The sequence below is a fragment of the Polyergus mexicanus genome, unplaced genomic scaffold, assembly GCF_030449975.1.
Source record: "Polyergus mexicanus isolate NDT 795.1 unplaced genomic scaffold, iyPolMexi1.0 SCAF_10, whole genome shotgun sequence".
NCBI lineage: Eukaryota > Metazoa > Arthropoda > Insecta > Hymenoptera > Formicidae > Polyergus > Polyergus mexicanus.
In genome coordinates, this window is record NW_027223330.1 from 3462462 (window position 1) to 3485912 (window position 23451).

At 31.3% G+C, this 23451-nt stretch overlaps 1 long non-coding RNA gene across 1 annotated transcript in view; it reads right to left on the reverse strand.

Annotated features, from left to right (window-relative positions):
• Positions 1-23451, reverse strand: part of LOC138936801 (uncharacterized) — a 65001-nt gene extending 41550 nt beyond the window's left edge. The window contains exon 1 of the long non-coding RNA XR_011447429.1: positions 23372-23451. This is a non-coding gene — a long non-coding RNA (uncharacterized lncRNA). The remainder of the gene's footprint in view (positions 1-23371) is intronic.

Consider the following 23451-nt stretch of genomic DNA (forward strand, 5'->3'; position numbering starts at 1 on the left):
TTATTGCTGGTCTTATGGTATCACGATAATTGCCATTGGAAATGCATATAGAAATCGCTCCGTAAATTCAAACAACGCGCGACCCGAAGGAAACCGTTACGATGGATTCGCCGTGTAATATTTAAAGTAGCATATCATGCGTTTATTGACGCTATAAAATTTCGGCCGGGGAAAATGAATGCGACCGCCGACTGCGACTTCCAAGCGCTTGTTACGTTCTCGTATAATGATGGTGAAGTTTATTAGCTTTCATGAGACGCAATGAATATGCAGTGGCCCGCGATGAATTGGCATATTCTCCCTAACGACTCGACGATGATTTCATATTAATTTCAGGTAGCACGTCAAAGTACATATAATCCACTTATTTGACAGAGTAATATTGCATTTAATAGTTAAATCGACGATATTATGCGTTAGATTACAGATTATATTAATTTAATGACGAAAAATTGCATCAAATTACAAAATCTATACGTATACGGAGATCTCATGAATTAAACATCGCTTTTCATTAAACGTAATTTTACTCGATGAATGGATGTATCTTTCCGTATAATGCAATGTTTAATCGCGATAGTATCGTCATGATAATTATTAACACCCCACGCGAAATGCATTTGTGTATCGTAACTTCTCTCCTCTCCACGACCGACAATTGTTCTCGGCCGAATCACCCTCGTCGCGCATTCCAGATGCTTTGCTTCGTTTCCTCTTTCCTTCCCCTTCCCTCTCCCCCCCCCCACATACACCGTGTTGTTTGCGCAAGATGCATCCGCAACCCTCTGCTGTCTCCCCTTGCTATCTAATTTAATAAATGTCCCTGTGCAGAGAGAAACGGAGGGGGTTGCGGTTCGTTGCTGGAAGAATGGCGATTCGCTTCTCTCTGACGCGTAACCCATCTCTTTTTTTTTCAATCGTCGCGCTCGTCGTCTCTCCGGAATGTTCAATTTGTACATACTTTGAACTTAATGTCGGCCCCAACGTCCCCCGCGATAATGACTGTGCGCCTGAACGGTATCGAATGACGCAACGACGCGGAATTTAATGATACGTTGAATTCGCCGATTCTCGCACACAGCGCCCCATTTTCCGATTTAATCACACGTCACAAATTACCGCTGTTAATTATATGCATTTATATATATATATATAATATGACGGATAATTATCAAATATCAAAGAGCTTAAAATATAAAGGAAGTTCGATCTCCATATTGATAATGTTCATTGGTAATAAAGAATAGATAAAAATATTACATTTTCAATATAAGTAAAATATATATATAATACTACACTATTTTGTAATTGTATAGTGATAAAAATTATTTTATAATTCTGATCTACTTCCATAAAACAATAAAAAAAATTCACACGATCATTCTTTTATATAGTTGCCATTCTGTATACAGATTATATCACGCTTGGCTAATCATTTTACGCATATTAATCATCGATAATACATGCAAATGAAAATTGCAATAGCAAATTAAAATCTACGTTTCATCTCCCGACTACTGTCTAATATTTCAACGTTAAGAATTTCGCATTTAATAAAGGATTTCGTACTTCAATTTCTCGACGGAACGAAAAAAGAAAGAACGGATCACGATGAAGCTTTTTAATGGCAAATGACGACACGCGCTATCAGAATGCTCGTTCAACTCGACCGTCACTTTTCTAAAATTTTATCGACGATAACGACACATTGCACGATTTCTTGATTTTTAATTACTTTTATTAAACACTCTTCTATAAGATTGATACCGAGTAATTGAGCTTTTTACAATCCTCGTAATACATAATTTGCAGGCAAAATTTAAAGCAATTTATTTTTCTTTCTTTAGATATCTGGCCATTTTTCTCGCTTTTTTATTTTTAATTCTTGATTCACTTTTAGCAATAATTTTATATTAGATTTTTAGACTTTTAAAATTTTAAGTGTTATTTACATTGTAAATAATTTAAATGTAGCTTCTTACGTTTTACGAATTGTTTACATTATTAAAGATATAGTAATCCTCAAATGATACAAGTTAAAAATCGCAGCTATATTAGTAGTTTATCAAAGACGTCAACCAATAGAGCACTTTCATAACTGTCAGCGAAAAAAAAAAAAAAAAAAAAACCAACTCGCGGAGAAGCCGCACTCTCGGTCGTCTGTGGAACTTAAGAAACTCTGACAAATAAAGATTTATGATTAGAAAAGGTGGTTGATGTTAAAGCGAAGAATGGGGAAAAGGTAAAAAGCAGAAAAAATAAATTCTGATGTTAAAAAGTATTAAAATGTTGTAATTACTTTTCTTTGTAATTTTAAACTTTTCCTATTTTGCGTATGAATATAAAAATAGCGGTATAATAACAATTAATTGTGTAATTAATTCAAGTGACGCAACGTCTTTAGAGAAGCTTTATAATATTATTTCAATATAATAAAGTTCATTATAATAACGTAATTAAATTTTAGATATACTGCATACGCTGTAGTCTAGATAGAGTGACGTTATATTTGAAATGAAATATTTCTTGAAAGCATTTAAAATATTTCTAAGAAATTTTATAATTTTCAGAAAATGGATAATTAAATATCATAATTTATTGGTGGCACATCACTATAGGATGTGCTTTAATGAGCTTCGTAACAAGTTTCTTACATTCCCCCTGCTACCTTTTCTGTTTATCCTGCGTACCATTTGCGTAACAATGGTAACATAGCTAAAAAAAAAAATATCGTTCGTCTATTAACGTGGGCGTGAAAAGGACGCACGCGTGTAATACGACGCACGTGAATTACTGTTTATCCATGTTCTTATTTTTATATCAGAAATAATCTAGTATATGTGGGAGTATAAAGTAGGTGAAAAGAATGTGTGTATATTATCATTAAAAGTCGCATTTTTTTTTTCTTCTTGTAAGATCGATGCATTAGAGCTCATAAGAAGAGTAGGCAAGTTCCCTTTGATATATCTCGGAAATTATAGAATATCTCCGATATTTTCACTTTTGACATTTTTCGTATCTACAAGCAGAAGATAATTAATAAAAATCTATCCCGTAAATTATCTCTGTATGAACTTTACCTCGACAAAAATTTAATTTTAGATTTATCAGGATATATATTTAATAATTAACAAAAAATTGATAAAATTTTCGATAACAAAAAATTAATTGCAAACATGCCACGCAACTTTTAGATAATATGGTGTCTCTGGCAATTTCTATGTATTTTAAAATATATTTATTCACTCACAAAGGAGATGTTTTATCGACATTAGGCAACGACGGTTACTTCGCCTTTTGTGACAACGTTCTCAATTATTATACAATTTGTCTCTCGTTAACCTCGTGTTTTAGTTCGTTCGCAAGAAAGGTTGTTTACTCTTGACCAGTAGCATCTAATTTTTCAAGGACCACAGGATCGTTCTCCAGGGGAATCAATAGAATCGCTCTTAAACCATTTTCGCAGACTTCCTGCCTTTTAGTTTGACTGCGGAATCGACTTTTTAAGTGATACCCACGTCGTATCCCGCAGTTTCTCGCATTTCATAATAACCATTACTCCGTACGATATTCACGAAGACGGGATGCCATTCGTTCGATCTCCATTCATTCGTATCGCCGATGAATGAAATCGAAAGAGGCACTTGGCCTTTGCATCTCGTTCACCGCTGCAGAATTAAACCTGCCTTGCTCTCTCCCGAGAATGCCCAAGTCATCCTCCCTCTTCCTTCGTCGCATTCTCTTCACTCGTCCTTTTTCTCTCGTCGAGCTGCATTTTATCATTGTAAACTCAACGAGGAGTCCAGGCGAGAAATTTGAATTTTACGTAGGTTCAAGCCTTACGCGCCGGGACTTCTTTAGGTTACGGATACTCCAAATCACACAATAGCCAAGTCTCGAGCACTTGTGAATGAAACTCCTTACTACGGGTCCAGCCTACGAGCCGAAAAGAGAAGAAGATTTTGACCATCTGGTCAACTCGACGTATTACAAGGCTAATAATAACGGCCTCTCGGCAATCATTGAATCTGATGGCAATTCTTGAGAAGGTTCTCCGGGATCTTTATGTTTAATGCTTACTATGAGAGAGAGAGAGAAGAAAAGAGAGCGAGAGAAACAGAAAAAATCACGCACAAGGATGACCTGGACACGTGTTTCATGGAATCAATGAAAAGTCGTATTCATTCGCCGGAAGTTCGACCGTTCGTTCTCTCCCTAGGACTTTGCGACGGAGGCGCGGTCGGTTATTGATTTCGTATTAGCGCTCGAGGGAATTTCTCGTAAATTCACGTCGAGCTGGAACGATGTGTTTTTTTCTCCGTGTTCTTTTTTTTCTCTCTCGCGTTTACGGTCTATCGCGATGTTACGTATATCGCCTCGTACTATCGTCCGCACCTTTACGGTTTACACGTTAAAAGCTTTCTTTTATGCTTTATTAATAATGTAATAGAGTGATGGTTGTATAGAGATCGCGATTAGCTAAAAACCGATGTTTTATATACGCCATTTTAAGTAACTACAAACTAACGCAAGATGGGCAGAAAAGGAAAAGAAGATAAGAAAATTGTTATACAATAAAAAATTCTTTACGTGCAACGAATATATCGAAAGGATCGTGAGCGTATTTCAAAGATACGTACAATATTTTTTATATAGTTATTGAATTTTTTTTTTTCGGAAAAAGGAGCCACGCGTTGTATATTTTTCATATTTTATATATATTTATCTATCTATAATGTCTCTACATGTAGCAATTGTGCGATTCAAAAATTTATTGTTCACTCAATTCATTACAATTTCATATTTATGATTATCGATTTCATATTAGAGTCCCTGTTCTCGATATTTCTTTTGCAACTTCGACTCTTTCGAGGTCGGTGCTCGCGGAGGTATACGTGGGCGTCACGTGTCATTGCATAAAAGATCGATTTTCTCGTTTAATTCGTCATTAGTGGCAGACGGTATGATTTATAACGATATCGCAAACGGGTTCTTCAAAACTGTAAGGAAGACAAGCATCAAAATATTGTACATCGATATCTTCCATAAGATATTTTCTTACGATATATGCAATATTTGTATTTGTTATCTATGTAAAAATAGATCTTGATGAATTTGTGAAAAAGTGATTTGTTGAGATTTTTCTTGCAAAATGTTACACACATTATCGCAAATTTAATCGATGCAAGCATTTCGCGACATTTGATTTTTCAATTTCCGACCCTTTATCCTAAAAAAAGAAAAAAAAAGATGTACTTTTTATAACCATTCTTGATTTTTTACCGTGTAAGGTAAAAATCCATAACAATGATTACTGCTTAAAAATTATTATTTGCGTCATTTGCGTTTCTCGTTCTCTCAATACATTATATTGTACATTATTCAAGATTTGCGCACATCAGCGAGATAGGAAACGCTATCACCAAGGTGCAGCGATTTTATCGCGACAGTACATCGTTTCGTTTCTCTTCCAGGAATTTTATGGCAAGTAAACCCAGTGGAGGTTTCACGAATCGATTTATTCGGCGATAGAAAGGGCGCGGGATCCTTTTGTCGCGCGGTAAGAATTTCTTTCTAACGAGTATCGGCGAAACGACGAAAATCGAAATTGTATCGATGAAATCTCGCCATCGAAGGAAAGCATTATCCATTTCCGCCCTTTGTATGACTCGCTGCGTAAAACCACAATCGCCGTTAAAAGTGACCCCCGTCTGTCTTTCTTTACCGGTGGGAATTATATCATATGCGTAAAGCCAATCTAGAAAGATAGGCGACGTCGCGATGCTCTTTTATCATAGTTCGTTCTTCGTTTAATTGTCGGTTTTATATGTGAGATATGCAGGGTTGGGAAGTAACGCGTTACTTGTAACGCCGTTACCGTTACAGTTACTTTTTTTCGGTAACTGTAACGGTAATGGCGTTACAAATTTTATTTGTAACGGAAAAAGTAACTTCGTTACATTTTTCGGTAAAGAGTAACGAATTTAACAGTTACTTTTATCGTTACTTTTTTCAAATTTTTTGATTTATTTAAGATATTATTCTTGCTATTGTGCGTGATAAAATTTTTATCTTAACCGTAAAGCCGTAAGCAAATCGACCAATTAGCATTCTTATTATGTTGTAATCTCATTTACTACCAGTTCTAAGTACCTTGCAACGAAAATTAGAAAATCTCAATAAATCTGACCTTATAGATTGCCATTCGTTAGTTGAAGCTATTCAGCAAGGTTTAAATAAAAGGTAACTTATTAATTTGATTAATACATATGTTATTTAATTTTAAATAAGGATTTAATTGAAAAATATTATTTTATTTTAAACTATTGATTCAAAAGTATTAATTTCAATAAAACAAACAAACTTAATTTACTATATTTGATTTTAGATTTTTTACAATATTTGAAACAAAAGAATTAATAATAGCAGCATGTTTACATCCAAAATTTAAGTTAAACTGGTTAACCGGAGAAAAAAGAAAACGTGCTGAAAATTACTTGGAGGATTTATTGGGAATCCGATCGACTGAAAATTCTTCAAAAGCTGGAAAATCTGACGATCACGATGATTTTTTCATTTTTGAGCAAAAAACGGTGCAAAATGAATCTGAACAAGAAGAATTGCAACGGTTTTTAAAATCAAATAATTGTAATATAGAAATGTTAAACGACTATCCAAAACTTAAGAAACTTTTTATTAAATATAAGACAGCTCTACCAAGTAGTGCATCTGTAGAAAGAATGTTTAGCATCGGTGGCTCTGTATTAACACCACAAAGAGGGCATTTAAATGATGATACTATGGAGCAACAAATTTTATTAAAAATTAATAAAGAATTTCGATAAAATTTAATCATTTATTTTGTAATAAACCTTGAATGAAATCTTGCTTACAATTTTTTAAAAGTTTTTCTTATGCCAAATAATTTATTAGTTTGTATTGTAAAAAAGTAACGGAAATTGTAACGACTCGTTACTTTTTAGTAACTGTAACGGTAACGAGTTACTTTTTAAAATTAGTAACGAGTAACGGTAACGAGTTACTTTTTAGAAAAAATAACGGTAACGGTAACGAGTTACTTTTATAAAGTAATTTTTCCAATCCTGGAGATATGTATCTCGCTTCAATTAATCGCCAGTCACGTGAATAAACGTAAACAGAGAGTGAGTTGCATGAAATTATTTCTTATATTTTTTTAACGTCTAAAAAAAATATTATACAAATAGTTATATATTTTCTTTTAAAAATAACGTTTGAAATGTTCCTGTGTAAAAGACTATTTCGTTACAAAACTGCACAAGATAAATTTTTTCACTCTTTCCGATAAATTAGATAAATATAACTAATAACAATATGATTCTAAAAAAGCTCTTTCTATTTCTTGTTAACGATGGATTTTCATCGGATATGTTTGGCATTTAGCTTGTAACAAAATAATAATCTCTCACGATAAAACACTACACTGGGATACATCGACAAGAAACATGATCCGCTTTAAAAATACCTTCAACCGCTTTCTTCACCGATTTACCTCCTTCTTCACAAACTGCGTATTAGTTTGTGTTCTTTTTGTGAGTTTCGCACACAAATAATGTTTGCACGAATTGCGCCAAATGGTACTCACCAGTATTATGAAACAGTAGCTACAATCGCAATTCTCTCTTTATTTCCGACAATAGATTCAAACCACCATAAATTTTTGAGACGTAAACTCTAGTAAAATATTATCTTCTTAAATAGCAGATATGATAAAAATATCGTTTAAAAACCAGAATTAATTCTCTTGGAAAAAAAAAAAAAAAAAAACTTTATATTCCTATTAAAATAAATATTAGGTGCAGTTAATTAAAGTTACAATTCGATGATTTATATCGCTGTATCTCTTCGAAGCTATACTTCCACTAAATGCGGAGATAAGAAGTAAATCATGAATACACAATATGGAAAATTTAAAAAGAAATAAAAAACAAAGATTCTGATATTGGATATTTAAGAATGAGGAAAAGGGAGACTAATTGAGAGTTAAGCGCTGTAATTAAAGCACAAGTTAATTCTTTTTCTTCCACTGCGAATTTTTAATTCAATTTTGAATTCAAAGTTGTACGTTGCGATCTCTCTTATTTGGTCCATTAGCACTGTCAAACAATGTAAGAGAGAGAGAAATGTACGACTTTGAATAATTAATAAATCTCATTGGAAGAATAAGAATTAACTTGCGCTTTAATTATCGCGCTTGGTTCTCAATTAGTCCGCTTCCCCCATTTGTATATATTAAAAAGAAATATACGAGGATTTAAAATCTGTGCCAGAAACAAGTTATTTCGTGGTTAAATAGTGTGTAGGCTAAATCATCTTACGCGATTATAAATTTAGATGTAAAGGCAAAGCTTTCATAGAATCGAAAGAGAAAGAAAGGAAAAAGAATAAATTAAATTTAAAAATTAAGAACTTATTCAACTAATCTATCTACCTATTTTTTGCTATAACTTTTTTCATAAATCTTTCCGGTTACTGGGAGAAAAAGAAAGAGAGAGAGAGAGAGAGAGAGAGAGAGAGAGAGAGAGAGAGAGAGAGAAACAATTACTCTTACATTCAAAAATCATATTTTTCATGCGATTCCAATTTTTGATTAAAAATACATAATTAACTATTTAATATTTTTGTCTCCTCTTGTACTCTTATTAGCCTCTTGTCAATATATTTAGCAGCAAATTCCTTATGTACGTATATTATATTGTATTATTTTTTTTACTTATACTAGAACAACATAGACGAGCGCTGCACACGCGCTTTTATTTATGGACATCTTCCAATTTCTTTAACTTTTCTTTCCTAACTTTAAATTTTTCTTTCACAAATTGTCAAATTGTCAAAATTCTCATGTTTTGACAGTTGCAAATAACACGAACGAAGCGAATCGCAACGCACAAGCGAGATCAACATCACGGAGAAGAGGTCTCAACAGTTCGATATATTCGAGTTTGTGGTTTCATGTCTTTTTTATAAAGGGATTACCGTAAAATAAATGTCTATATAATTATTGAGTTCATTAATATTTACACGGATAAAATTAGTGAAACACAATGGACGGAAGTGCATTAGCTTATGCGCGTTGCTATGTCGCACGGTTTACATATGACGCGATAATAAATGGCAAGCATTTCTCACCACGCATGTTAATTACCGGCTTCACAACCAGTAATAGTTTACCGATACGAACACAACCGACCTTTCGCGTTTTCGCGCGCAATTGTAATTCTGCTCTGCAATTACTTAAATTCTGCCCTAATTACAAATCTCCCATTCACATTTCTATTATTCCACCGTGTATCGAAGTTATTGAGTTTACTGCTATTGATTGTACAATGCACAATGTCATTGATTAAAATTCATGCTCGGGTGAAACGAAATAAATTGAAAGACGTGATTAAAATAAAATTATGCTAAGGACATTTAACATTGTATATTCTAGAAAAAGACTCATTAATTTCATATAATACTCTATGCGATAGTTACATGTTTAAAGAGATGAATAATAAGAAGCTTGTAATTCTGAAATGGCAACGAACGGATGATGTAAGATTAGATTTATATGTATCTTAAAATCCTACCAAAAGTTCTACGCCAAAAAATTGTAGTTCGATGAAAAAAGTACGAAAAAAAAATATGAAAAAGCGAATCACGATGGGGAGTGCATTTGCGGTTAGCTTGCGAATTTGATTCGGTTTCGTGTCTCGCGTCTCGCTCAGTACACGTGTTCCTCGTAACACGATTGCGTAAAGGAACACAACCACCATGTGTAACACGCGTATATATAAGTTTTTGCCTTTCGTCGGTCTCCTTTCTATACGGTCGACGGCGATGCACTCGAGAAAACATTCGAAACGTTTGCGAGGCGTGCACTTCTCATGGAGAGGCGTGAAATTCTTTGTGAAATGCTTCTCGAAAATCCTCGAGAAATCTACCATGTCGAATCTCGACGAAGGGTTCCGGATTTTACGTTCGATAAATCGATTCTAAAAATCGGCGAAAAATCGGCATGGAACGAGAACAGCTGTTGAAGACTTTCACCGACTTTCTGCAAGTTCGTGAAGCTCGAGCGAATATTTTGAATGATTGTTGTTTATCTCATAAAGTTATGACATTTGTCAAACTTTAGTATTCAAAAATATAAAGTGTATATTTAAGAGTATTGTAAAAAATTAAATACATGTTAGTAATACAATGAATGTTCAGATACGCGATTTAATAATTGTTAAGTAGAGTTAAGTACTTTTTTGTTAAAACTAAGAAATGTCTTAAAGAGCTTTAATGTTACTTGCTTTTAGCTTTTAGTTACAAAAAAAAAAAAAAAAAAAAAACCGAATAAAAGAACTCGCGTTGCATAGTTGAAAAATGCTTTTACTTAACTCGAGATTGGTATTCGAGGAAGTGTATATAGTATGTATACTGTACGATCCATTATGCTTGTTTGAGAAGCCGACGAAACTTTTATTGCGCATATATTTGCTGTCGGTGAAATGAAATTCCTAAAAAGTACTCCTTCACTGGTAAGTGTGTATTACAGTTTCCGGTAACGATTGCAAAGTCGCTTGCTTTCTTCCCGTATTTCCTTTGAATCGATGACGAAGAAGCGACCGATGAAACTCAAAAATCGAATGTATCGATATTTTTGCGGGGACAAACTTGTTTTCATTTTGGTACCCTTGATCCAGCCAATTTGTCAGAGAAACCGAGACAGCGTAGCGTCGACAAAGCCGACATGTTAAGGACAGAATCTCGCATTGTAACGAAACGTACTATATGAGTTTGAAAGCCACATCGACAGAGAGAAAATATCGAACTGAAGAAATGTGAAGGAGCAGTGAAAATTTTTAAATAGTTCGATAGTCTCCCTAGTGGAGTAGATAGATAGGTAGGTAGGTAGGTAGGTAGGTAGATACGCAAACACCTGGTAGCTACCTGAACACTGCGAGGCGTGACGTAATTTATCCGATGGTTGGTCACGAGCAGAAATCCCTCTTGACCCGCCCCTTCTCTTCATTAACGCGAGCACAATAAAATGCTTTCTGACAAATTGTTGAATTCTAATGCAAGGGCGAAAGAGATAATTCATCTTGATAAAATAAATTTAATTGTGATTAAAGTATAAATATATTATTTACTATTTATCATTTCTACGTAAAAATATTTTTAATTGACTTTGCAAATTTATTATGGATTTACTATATGATTGGCTGATGTATATGAGAAATAAAATAGATCTACGATTTATAAAATTAAGTTCTGAAACCTTATCTTGTAACTCATAAATATTATGTATATTAAATATTTATTTATATATATATATATAATACCATATATATTTTTTTAAACTTTAAATTTATCGAACGAATCTATGAAAATTTTTGCGATAATTTATATATAAAAAATTTCTATTATATTTCAATTGAATAGAACGGTTTCTAAGGAACATTTTCTGCAATTGTTTAAAAGTGCAAGAAGACAAAGCGACGACACTTTGTCATCCGAGACGGAATCCATTTGGTTTAATTCTCCAAGAAAACTACTGCGATGACTCTCACGCCTCGATTCTCGGATAAGAATTTGTCACCGGCGTCGTCGGCACCGCGGTAGTCGATAAATTTTTTCCGGTACGAATCTAATCCGGCTGACCACCGTTGCACCTGTATAAAGTCCATAAACCGAGAATTATGCCCGAGCAGATTCGTCGGCTTTTACCGTCAGACGTATTGGCAATTCCATGTCGGTTTTCATCCCATTAACTATTCGCGTGTGAGCGATATCGCAACGACACGATATAAAATCGACAAGCTCATATCGTTTTGTTTCGTGAAAATAGAAATTGAATGAGATATTCGCTAGAATTACAATACACAATTTCATTAAAATTATATAAAATATGAAATATATTATTAAATATTATGCAATATGCAGGGTTGGGAAGTAACGCGTTACTTGTAACGCCGTTACCGTTACAGTTACTTTTTTTCGGTAACTGTAACGGTAATGGCGTTACAAATTTTATTTGTAACGGAAAAAGTAACTTCGTTACATTTTTCGGTAACGAGTAACGAATTTAACAGTTACTTTTATCGTTACTTTTTTCTAATTTTTTGATTTATTTAAGATATTATTCTTGCTATTGTGCGTGATAAAATTTTTATCTTAACCGTAAAGCCGTAAGCAAATCGACCAATTAGCATTCTTATTATGTTGTAATCTCATTTACTACCAGTTCTAAGTACCTTGCAACGAAAATTAGAAAATCTCAATAAATCTGACCTTATAGATTGCCATTCATTAGTTGAAGCTATTCAGCAAGGTTTAAATAAAAGGTAACTTATTAATTTGATTAATACATATGTTATTTAATTTTAAATAAGGATTTAATTGAAAAATATTATTTTATTTTAAACTATTGATTCAAAAGTATTAATTTCAATAAAACAAACAATGTCGCTTAATTTACTATATTTGATTTTACATTTCTTACAATATTTGAAACAAAAGAATTAATAATAGCAGCATGTTTACATCCAAAATTTAAGTTAAACTGGTTAACCGGAGAAAAAAGAAAACGTGCTGAAAATTACTTGGAGGATTTATTGGGAATCCGATCGACTGAAAATTCTTCAAAAGCTGGAAAATCTGACGATCGCGATGATTTTTTCATTTTTGAGCAAAAAACGGTGCAAAATGAATCTGAACAAGAAGAATTGCAACGGTTTTTAAAATCAAATAATTGTAATATAGAAATGTTAAACGACTATCCAAAACTTAAGAAACTTTTTATTAAATATAATACAGCTCTACCAAGTAGTGCATCTGTAGAAAGAATGTTTAGCATCGGTGGCTCTGTATTAACACCACAAAGAGGGCATTTAAATGATGATACTATGGAGCAACAAATTTTATTAAAAATTAATAAAGAATTTCAATAAAATTTAATCATTTATTTTGTAATAAACCTTGAATGAAATCTTGCTTACAATTTTTTAAAAGTTTTTCTTATGCCAAATAATTTATTAGTTTGTATTGTAAAAAAGTAACGGAAATTGTAACGACTCGTTACTTTTTAGTAACTGTAACGGTAACGAGTTACTTTTTAAAATTAGTAACGAGTAACGGTAACGAGTTACTTTTTAGAAAAAATAACGGTAACGGTAACGCGTTACTTTTATAGAGTAACGTTCCCAACCCTGGCAATATGTATGTTTCGCAAATCATAAATCGAATTATATAAGTCACATCTAATTCAAAACAAACAAATTTAATCTACGACAACATATCTGGAAGAAAAAAGTAAAAACGCATAATAAAATTATTAAAATAAGCGTGAATAAGTGCACCAAAATAAAACATTATAAAAATGCAAAAAAAAAAAGACTGTATTTCGCTCGTTGTTCCGATGTAATATTTACGCGGAATATTAAATGCGAGAGTTAATTCCGGAAAATCTCAAAACTTAAATTGAGCATTGACAATGAGCGTGACACATTAAATTACGAATCTTTAAACGGCAATGTGACTAAAATAGTTCCAATCCCGTGAAATCTCGTTAAGGTTAAAGTTACGAGATATTTGCCCGTTCGATCCCGCAATAGCCAAGATAATCCCCGTCGATTTAATTCCTTTCCCGTAACTCACTGTCGAGTGAAATTGAGAAACGGACGCCGGCATATATTGCGATTAATGATAGCCGATTTATAAAATTTACGAGTTAACCTAGTTCGAGAAAAGATCGTACACGGTCCGCTTATTAATTTACGTTCCCGCCGGAAGAAGATCTGGTTGGGCGAGGACCGGGGTCGTGTGTGCTAAGCAAAGAACACGGGCCATCGAGTTCCCGATGGTATCTTTATATTGCATTATTGCATTAAGCACTTCTGTACACAACGAAGGGTACGCACCGCGTCGGGACCAACAATGAGGGCGCCCACGGGGGCCCGTGAATCCTACGAACGCGCGGCGTATTATAGGCTGCGCGCACAATAGGTGGGTTCGATCAAATACACGCAAAACTCCTCGTTCTGAACGCATGCAGAAAATCCTCGTCGGCGGATACAAACGCTATGATCGCGACGATACACTTCGGATACTCTTGCATCGGATACGTATCGTTTGCTCGGGTCCCACCGCGGATCAGCCGTCATTTATCGAGAGAAAAATTACTATAGCCAAATATCGAATACACACGCAACATATACAATATGTATTATATTGAGGTAAGTAAGATATTAAATATTTACTAAATAATTCAAAAATATAATATAATTACGTACATATTTTTCTTTATTTTATTTTTTTTTTTTTTCCCATTAATATAACGTATTTTTAATTTAAATTGATCTACAATATAATAAAGTTCTTAAAAATCTGCGATATTAAAAAAAATTGAATATAGCGTCCAACGTCAAGCGGATACTCTTCATGTGTTAAACTCGTGAGAAATTCAAACCTGTGAGCTTACATTGTACCTTCCACACGATACATCGCTCAATGAATATGTAAAATATGGCAGTCGTTTTTACGAAACGTATCGTTTGCCCCTGAGGCAATTGTTTTTTTCTTTATACGTATCAAAGAAATATTATAATCGTGTATAGCACAGGCCCGATGAATACCAAAACTGTTGATGTTATAGAACTAGTCGGGCAAGTCGGGCTCGATCGTTTTAACGAGCCATTAAACGGTAGTTCGCTTGTTTCATGAGAATTGTTACGCCCCGTTATCGTATTTACAATCTATACAAATATCTATTAAATAAATCTTAGGTTTCTTTTATTTTTTTTTCGAATTAGTTTGAATTCTGTTGAAAGTGCATCACACAAAACTCTGCCTAAAAATAGAATAGTCTGAGAATTATAATTTGCACATAAACCGACATCGAGTAAAGAAATCGACCGTATGGCTTTAATCGCGTTAAAATGTATGTGCGCATTCCTTTTCATCTAACTAATATGAAAACAAATGAGGGAACATTTCATTCCGCTATCCCTTTTATTTTATGGTTGCAAAATAAAAATGTCATACTTATAATTGACAAATGTCGCTCTACCTATTTAGTATTTTGAATTGTCAACGTGTAAAATATGAGGCAATATAAAAAATTTATGCTCTATAAATTTATGTAACGTACTATTTTTATATGTCTACAATACGTGCGATTCGTGTCGATATAATCATATTTGTCAATGTCAACTATATATGGAATGTGCTTGTAATATTATTTAAAATTTTTCATATTAACCGAGATATTTAAAGATACATCTGTTAACTATATCTGTTGGCTAAATTTGTTCGATTATCTTTTTTTACACGCAATATACATCGAATAATTCTATTACTTCGTTACCGAATGACACGCACAAAGTTTGATAAAATCTTTTTCATATTTTGACTTGTCAATGCGAAAATATATAAGAATGAAAAAGTTGAAGAAAGTTTTTTTCCTTCAATTTCTTCGCGATATGCGTTCTCGAGACTTTTCGCTTCGATCGCAATACGCATCTTTCAAACGATTGCACGATCTTTCAACATAATTTCTCACGAGAGATAGTTTCTTAGAGACGGCGTATTATTTTCAAAGGAATTTTCTGCATCTTTGCGCGACATTTGGTAATTTCATTATTATGATAAGAGGAACGAAAAAAAGTGAAATAGAAGATGGAAACAGCGCGTAAAAGTATTTCCAACATCATCGACATATACGATATGTACATATATGTTTTGCATTGTTCCACTTTTACCTTTTTATATATTTTATGAAATGAAATATTTATTCTGTGACTCGTGCACGTATTGTATTCTTCGGAGTTCGTATTTTAGGATAAAACCATAGCAGAGAACAGATTTTTCTTTACTTTGCATTTTTTTATCAATTTTTTTTTTTTTTTTTTTTTTGCAATTACTGAATTTTCCATCCGTATCGTAACAAAGACGCTTGTCTATCTTTAACTAAAATCTCTTTTAAACCGGTCTAAAAATGTGTGAGAGAAAGATTTCATGACAAACATTTCCATTATTTTTTTCTGAAATATGCGTTAACCTAATTGCGAAAAATGTGAAATATGAAAGGTAATAAAATATTTAACAAATTCTATTATATTTTTTAAAAATCAACATACTTTTATCTGCTTAATTCTGATAATCAAATATTTTGATAAATATTTAATTATCAGAATTAAGCAGATAGAAGCATGTTGTGTTTTTCGTGAAATGTATGTGTTTTATCTGTATTCGTTGAGGCATAAAAGAGAACTGCTGATCTTTGCTTTTCGTGTAACAAAAATGACAATTTATCGCGAGTATGGCGTCAAAATGCAGAAGGGAGGTTATTTATATTATGCCACTGTTGTTAATCCGTTTAACAACGCGTTCCCAAACCATTGGCAGAGCAGTTCTCGCCTGTTCGACAACGCAAATACCTGACTATAAGGACCACAAACCAACATCAAATACCCACGGGGTGTGAACCTGAAATCGTGTACCTGAATGTGAACGAAGGTCGAGCAGAAATACGTTTTCTTTGCGCAAGGAATTTACTTGATCAATAAAACGCTATTGTGTGGTAACAGCATCCTTTTGTCACTGAGAATCGACAATTATAACAATATTCGCTCTTTCTCTTTCTCTCTATCTTTTCCAGATTACTTCTATTTCATAAAAGATATCCTTGAAATTTTCACGGTGTATCTTTTACAACTTAGCAAAAAAAATTTATCGAATAATCTCTGCAATAATATTGTCATCTTATGCTAAAATATTTTTAATATTTAGTATTATAAAATCAACGTAAAACAAATATTATCTAATTTAAGACAGTTGCCTGATATAGTTTTATGTTTATTTTCTATGTATTCATGTAAGTAGAAATGACGTAGGAGATGATCGATTGAAATTTTTTACGAAAAGAGGTTTATACTTCGAGGTAAACCGCGAAACTTTCTTGTAATGCTTGTAATATTAGTAAAGAACATGATAAACAGATTTTTGTAATTATTTTGTGCGAAATTTTGTTTCTTGCAAGTAAAATTTTGCCGAAAGTTGAAACGTGTCTCATGATGCCATGATTTATCTCTTACATTACAGGAAGGCGATTTGAAAAGTTTAATGTATCATCCTGTTCTGCTTTAATAAACTTTTAAAGTTTCTCATAAGATTGAAGAAAATAAAGAGCGAAAAAAGAATAGAGAAGGACTAAAAATTCGTTTCCATATTTAGAGCAAACAACATATTCATAGATATAGCGATATATTTCATATCTAATTTAATATTTCAATTTTACATTCGCAAAAGTCATATAAAATCGTTATCATATGCATCCAAATTATTTAAAAAGCATCAGATATTAATATTATATAGAAAGTATATTAATACTAAATTAATATTAAGTAAAATTATATATATATATAGTATATTAAATTAATATCTAATATAAATATTATATCCCTTAAAAAAGTAGAGTATACAAATATTCCTCTCCCTTCCCACCCCGATTTATTAATCAAAGATTTATTAAAATATTAATTTTTTTGCTGTTAAATAAATATAATTATTATAAACTATAGAATATATCCGTTTTATTTTTAATATTTTGTGTAATTAAAATAATTCTGCATAATATTATTTTAATAATAATATATATTTTCTATATGATATTAATATTTAAAGTTTTTTTCAATAATTTTATATACTTTTGCGTATGTTATATATATATATATATATATATCTTACTCATAAAAAATCTGATAACGTATATGTGAATATTAAACTATTAAGATTTAAAAAAAAAAATTGTTGAATGACTAAACACATACATTTAACGATCTAATTAGAGTTGTAGGAAGTCGAATCGCTATATAACCAAGTGCACTTGATATATTCAATGAGTAGAGGCGAGTGAAGGAGCATTCAACGCGGCTTTAACGCTTCACTTGCCGAATAATCGTCGTCGCTTAATGTGACAAACAATGCAACCTACAGAGGGCTCATTAATTAAGCACGTCTCTTGCTCGAGTACGACATCGATTCAAGTGATCAATACGTAACGCACTTTTTCAAAGGGAACTGTTCGCATTAGTGCAAACAGAATACGCAGAGTGACTTTGAAGTGAGGATCGGTCCCCTATTTAGCTCTTTCAGATGTATGAATATTTTAATGTAATAATATATACAAAGCTGCAAGATGTTTTTATGCCATTTGACTTATCGAAGCGTGTAATCAGAATTAATTCTAGACGCAAAGATTTCTTGCAGTCATTAAATTGAGAAATATAAAAATTGAAGATTAATTGTATTATATTGTATATATTTTATTTGATCTTATTCTTTAAATTAAAAAAATAATTGTAGCATTATTTATATGATTTCTCACTCAAGAGCGTGATTACATAGCCAGAAACTTTCGACATTTGCATTTTCTTGATAATTATCAAAGCATCGTATGTGAAAAAAATACGTATCTACAGCACTGTAGTCGAGAACATGTATTTATAAATATTTGTAAAAAATTTTAAGTCTTATATAATATTATTGAAAATTAAAAATCATTTTGAATAAAAATATTCAATGGTAACTGATAGCTGATGGACGCGTCTATATCGATTAACATCGATATACACGTCAAGCGCGTAACCGCCTCAAATAAAATACGTAATCACGTAATAAATCGATAATCCATTGAAAGGAGAAATGTTAAAAAATTCGATTATTTAGGCAGTCTCATTCTGCGGATAAAAGCCATAATTAAAATTAATCGTCAATACGCGCGCTGTTTGAATTTCGCGATTCTATTAAATTAATTTCATCGCACCTCGCGCTCCAATTAAAGCCATATTCGTCTGGCTAAGGTTGCATTATAATATACGCAAAGTCCTTCTATATGTATAATATTCATAGGCGAAAAAAATACATCATAATTAAATTTTTCTCTCGTTGACGAAATTATAAATAGCGATTTTATTTTGAATGTAAAGTATACATTTATGAAGTATTATTTTATAGAAACTTTTATAAATTAATAAGAATTCCAAATTGATTTTTTTTTCGATATTTCTTGATAATCCTTGTTTAAACTATAAGAAAATTGTATACCTCTCACATACATGATTCTGATTGATCTAAAAATGAAGCGAACATATTCTCTTAGAATCGATATAATAAGAAGAAAAGATTTTTCGATTCATACCCGATATGTTTCAAATTCGCGGGGCAAAAAATACGATTACATTTTTAAATTAATAAAAAATCTCCCCTTGTATTAATAACGAACAAAAATCTGTCCACGTCGACACGATTGATTTTTCCGATTCTCGCACCGGCAATTATTCTGCAACTCGTACTTATGCGCGGCTGCATTTTGATTTAGTGGCACGATTGGTCTCGCTGAGAAATAAAATTAGCATAGACATAAGTGATTGCGATTTTTTACGACCGGTTACGGAGAATCGAGTTCCGGGCGCTCATTGCCGCGCTATTATGCCGAAAGACGCGCGCATTAATCCATCGCGGAGGGGTTCGATCGTAATGTCATGCAAATTTCTCATTAAACTCTCACGTTTAAAACCATAAGTTACTCGCTCCACACATGTAACGGCAACGGCTGATCGATTCGTGTCGCTGCCTTCCAGGAAAGCGCGCCATTTAATCAGAGATTCGAAATGATTGTTAATTATTGGACTAATCGTATTCGCGCTAATCTTTCCAGTCTACGAAAAATCGGGAAATGAAAACGAACGATTCGCTACAGATATGTGCATGATTTTGAATTCGTATCTGTTGGATTTTGAATAAAAATTGTCATTGAAAAATTTCATAAAATGTTTTTCACATTATCAGCATCATTATTGTTGATTGGAAGACATAAAAACGCACAAGTGTGTTAAAAAAGCATATTTCTAATGAAATTTGCCAAATTGTTAATTTATCTTATTAATTATTTTAACTATTATACATAGCAATTTGTGCTCATTTATCGTTAGCAACGAAAAAAAATTTTATTACTCTATCTCACACCAAAATAATATTAAAAGACTCAAAAAAGTATAAAAAAAGGATATTCTAATGATTCATTCATTTCTCTGTTAATAGAATATCTATCTTCCTCCGGAATTATCAACAATTAGAAGAAGACTTAATATCTGCGGAAATACAATATTTTATAAAGTTTCCCGCAACAGATTCTTTCAACACGTTTAAATGTACTATAGATATATATAATCGCATAAAGAGAGAGATACTTTATTCATAAAATATTAAATAATATTAAATATAATTATATATAATATTATATATATTATATAATTATATAATAATAAAATCTGCATATAAAACATATATAATTCTCGTATATTTGGCATACGATTATCGGATAATCAGCATTTCTACCGATGACGATCTATCGATGATGTGGATCGCGTCCCTCGTTCCGCACCTTTTAACGTCACTTTAACGCATCGCGATACCGATCTCTGCTTGCCGTCCGTAATACGAGACTCCTTGACGACGATGATGGCAGTGGCGGCGATCGACTCGCTCGCGGTTTTGTCGGAAAAGAGTTCTCGAAAAGCCGACCTGCCCGTCCTCGCCAAGTCATCGCGCTAATCCTTATTTAACCCGGAGTTTATCGGTCGGATCGAGAGAGGCGCACGGGATTAAACTTAAACTCGCGCCAACACAATGGTTCGCACGAGGGGACGACCACTTAACGCCGGAACACGCCTTCGAGATCCCAGTCGCTCCGCTGTCTTCTATTTTGATGCCAAGAACGATAGAGCCGAGATCTCGCGAATGAGAGTTGTCAGTGCTTTTGTACCTTATTGCTATGGACCCGCGCGCCCCGCTCGCTCGGCAGACCAGGCCCTCTTTTTGTAATGGAAATCGAGTGAGGAATTCGGAGTTGATTTACAGCATTAAGGAGAGAGTCAAAGGGCATCTCTTCGATCGGTTATCGACACTCGGGACGCGATCCAATCCGCGGAAATAGCATCGGAATTGAATTAAAAAGTCCATCGATCGATCGATCTATGTCAACTTGGCATTCAATTTTTCATAAACTGAGTTTTCAAAAAAAAAAAAAAAAAAAAAAAAAAAAAAAAAAAAAAAAAGAGTATTTTGTTCACAATTATTTGGAGAAATAATAATTTCGTTTGTATTAGTTGAAGCCACATAAAATATAGATTTTGAACAAATAATTGTTATCCGATATTGGGATAAAAAAATATCGCTGATATATGATATCAATTTAGAATCATTTATAATTGTTTTATTAAATAATATTAAATAATTATATAATTATTATTTAATATTATTTAATAAAATATTATAAATGCCTGATATACATATGTGGAAAATATATAAATGGTTAAATTTAATATATTATCAGTATATTGTGTATTATTGAAGAGTGTAAAATATATAAATGTTATTCGAATTTAAATATCAATATAAATTGTGATTGTCATATACAACGCAATAGCATTGGGATAAAAAAATATCGCTGATATATGATATCAATTTAGAATCATTTATAATTGTTTTATTAAATAATATTAAATAATTATATAATTATTATTTAATATTATTTAATAAAATATTATAAATGCCTGATATATACATATGTGGAAAATATAAATTGTTAAATTTCGCTGATATATGATATCAATTTAGAATCATTTATAATTGTTTTATTAAATAATATTAAATAATTATATAATTATTATTTAATATTATTTAATAAAATATTATAAATGCCTGATATACATATGTGGAAAATATAAATTGTTAAATTTAATATATTATCAGTATATTGTGTATTATTGAAGTGTAAAATATATAAAATGTTATTCGAATTCAAATATCAATATAAATTGTGATTGCCATATACAACGCAATAGCATTGGGATAAAAAAATATCGCTGATATATGATATCAATTTAGAATCATTTATAATTGTTTTATTAAATAATATTAAATAATTATATAATTATTATTTAATATTATTTAATAAAATATTATAAATGCCTGATATATACATATGTGGAAAATATAAATTGTTAAATTTCGCTGATATATGATATCAATTTAGAATCATTTATAATTGTTTTATTAAATAATATTAAATAATTATATAATTATTATTTAATATTATTTAATAAAATATTATAAATGCCTGATATACATATGTGGAAAATATAAATTGTTAAATTTAATATATTATCAGTATATTGTGTATTATTGAAGTGTAAAATATATAAAATGTTATTCGAATTCAAATATCAATATAAATTGTGATTGCCATATACAACGCAATAGCATTGGAATAAAAAAATATCGCTGATATATGATATCAATTTAGAATCGTTTATAATTGTTTTATTAAATAATATTAAATAATTATAAAATTATTATTTAATATTATTTAATAAAATATTATAAATGCCTGATATATACATATGTGGAAAATATAAATTGTTAAATTTCGCTGATATATGATATCAATTTAGAATCATTTATAATTGTTTTATTAAATAATATTAAATAATTATATAATTATTATTTAATATTATTTAATAAAATATTATAAATGCCTGATATACATATGTAGAAAATATAAATTGTTAAATTTAATATATTATCAGTATATTGTGTATTATTGAAGAGTGTAAAATATATAAATGTTATTCGAATTTAAATATCAATATAAATTGTGATTGCCATATACAACGCAATAGCATTGGGATAAAAAAATATCGCTGATATATGATATCAATTTAGAATCATTTATAATTGTTTTATTAAATAATATTAAATAATTATATAATTATTATTTAATATTATTTAATAAAATATTATAAATGCCTGATATACATATGTGGAAAATATAAATGGTTAAATTTAATATATTATCAATATATTGTGTATTATTGAACAGTGTAAAAGACATAAAATGTTATTCGAATTCAAATATCAATATAAATTGTGATTGCCATATACAACGCAATAGCATTGGGATAAAAAAATATCGCTGATATATGATATCAATTTAGATATCAATTTATAATTGTTTTATTAAATAATATTAAATAATTATATAATTATTATTTAATATTATTTAATAAAATATTATAAATGCCTGATATACATATGTGGAAAATATAAATTGTTAAATTTAATATATTATCAGTATATTGTGTATTATTGAACAGTGTAAAATATATAAAATGTTATTCGAATTCAAATATCAATATAAATTGTGATTGCCATATACAACGCAATAGCATCGAGCTGTCGAGAAAAATAGATCAAAAATTGATCATACAATATTGTAATTATCAAATTTACTCACATAGTTATTCTCCCGATGACGCCATCAATGTATCGGGCCTGATCTTTTCGCTCCAATGCACACAGGACACTCTATTAGTA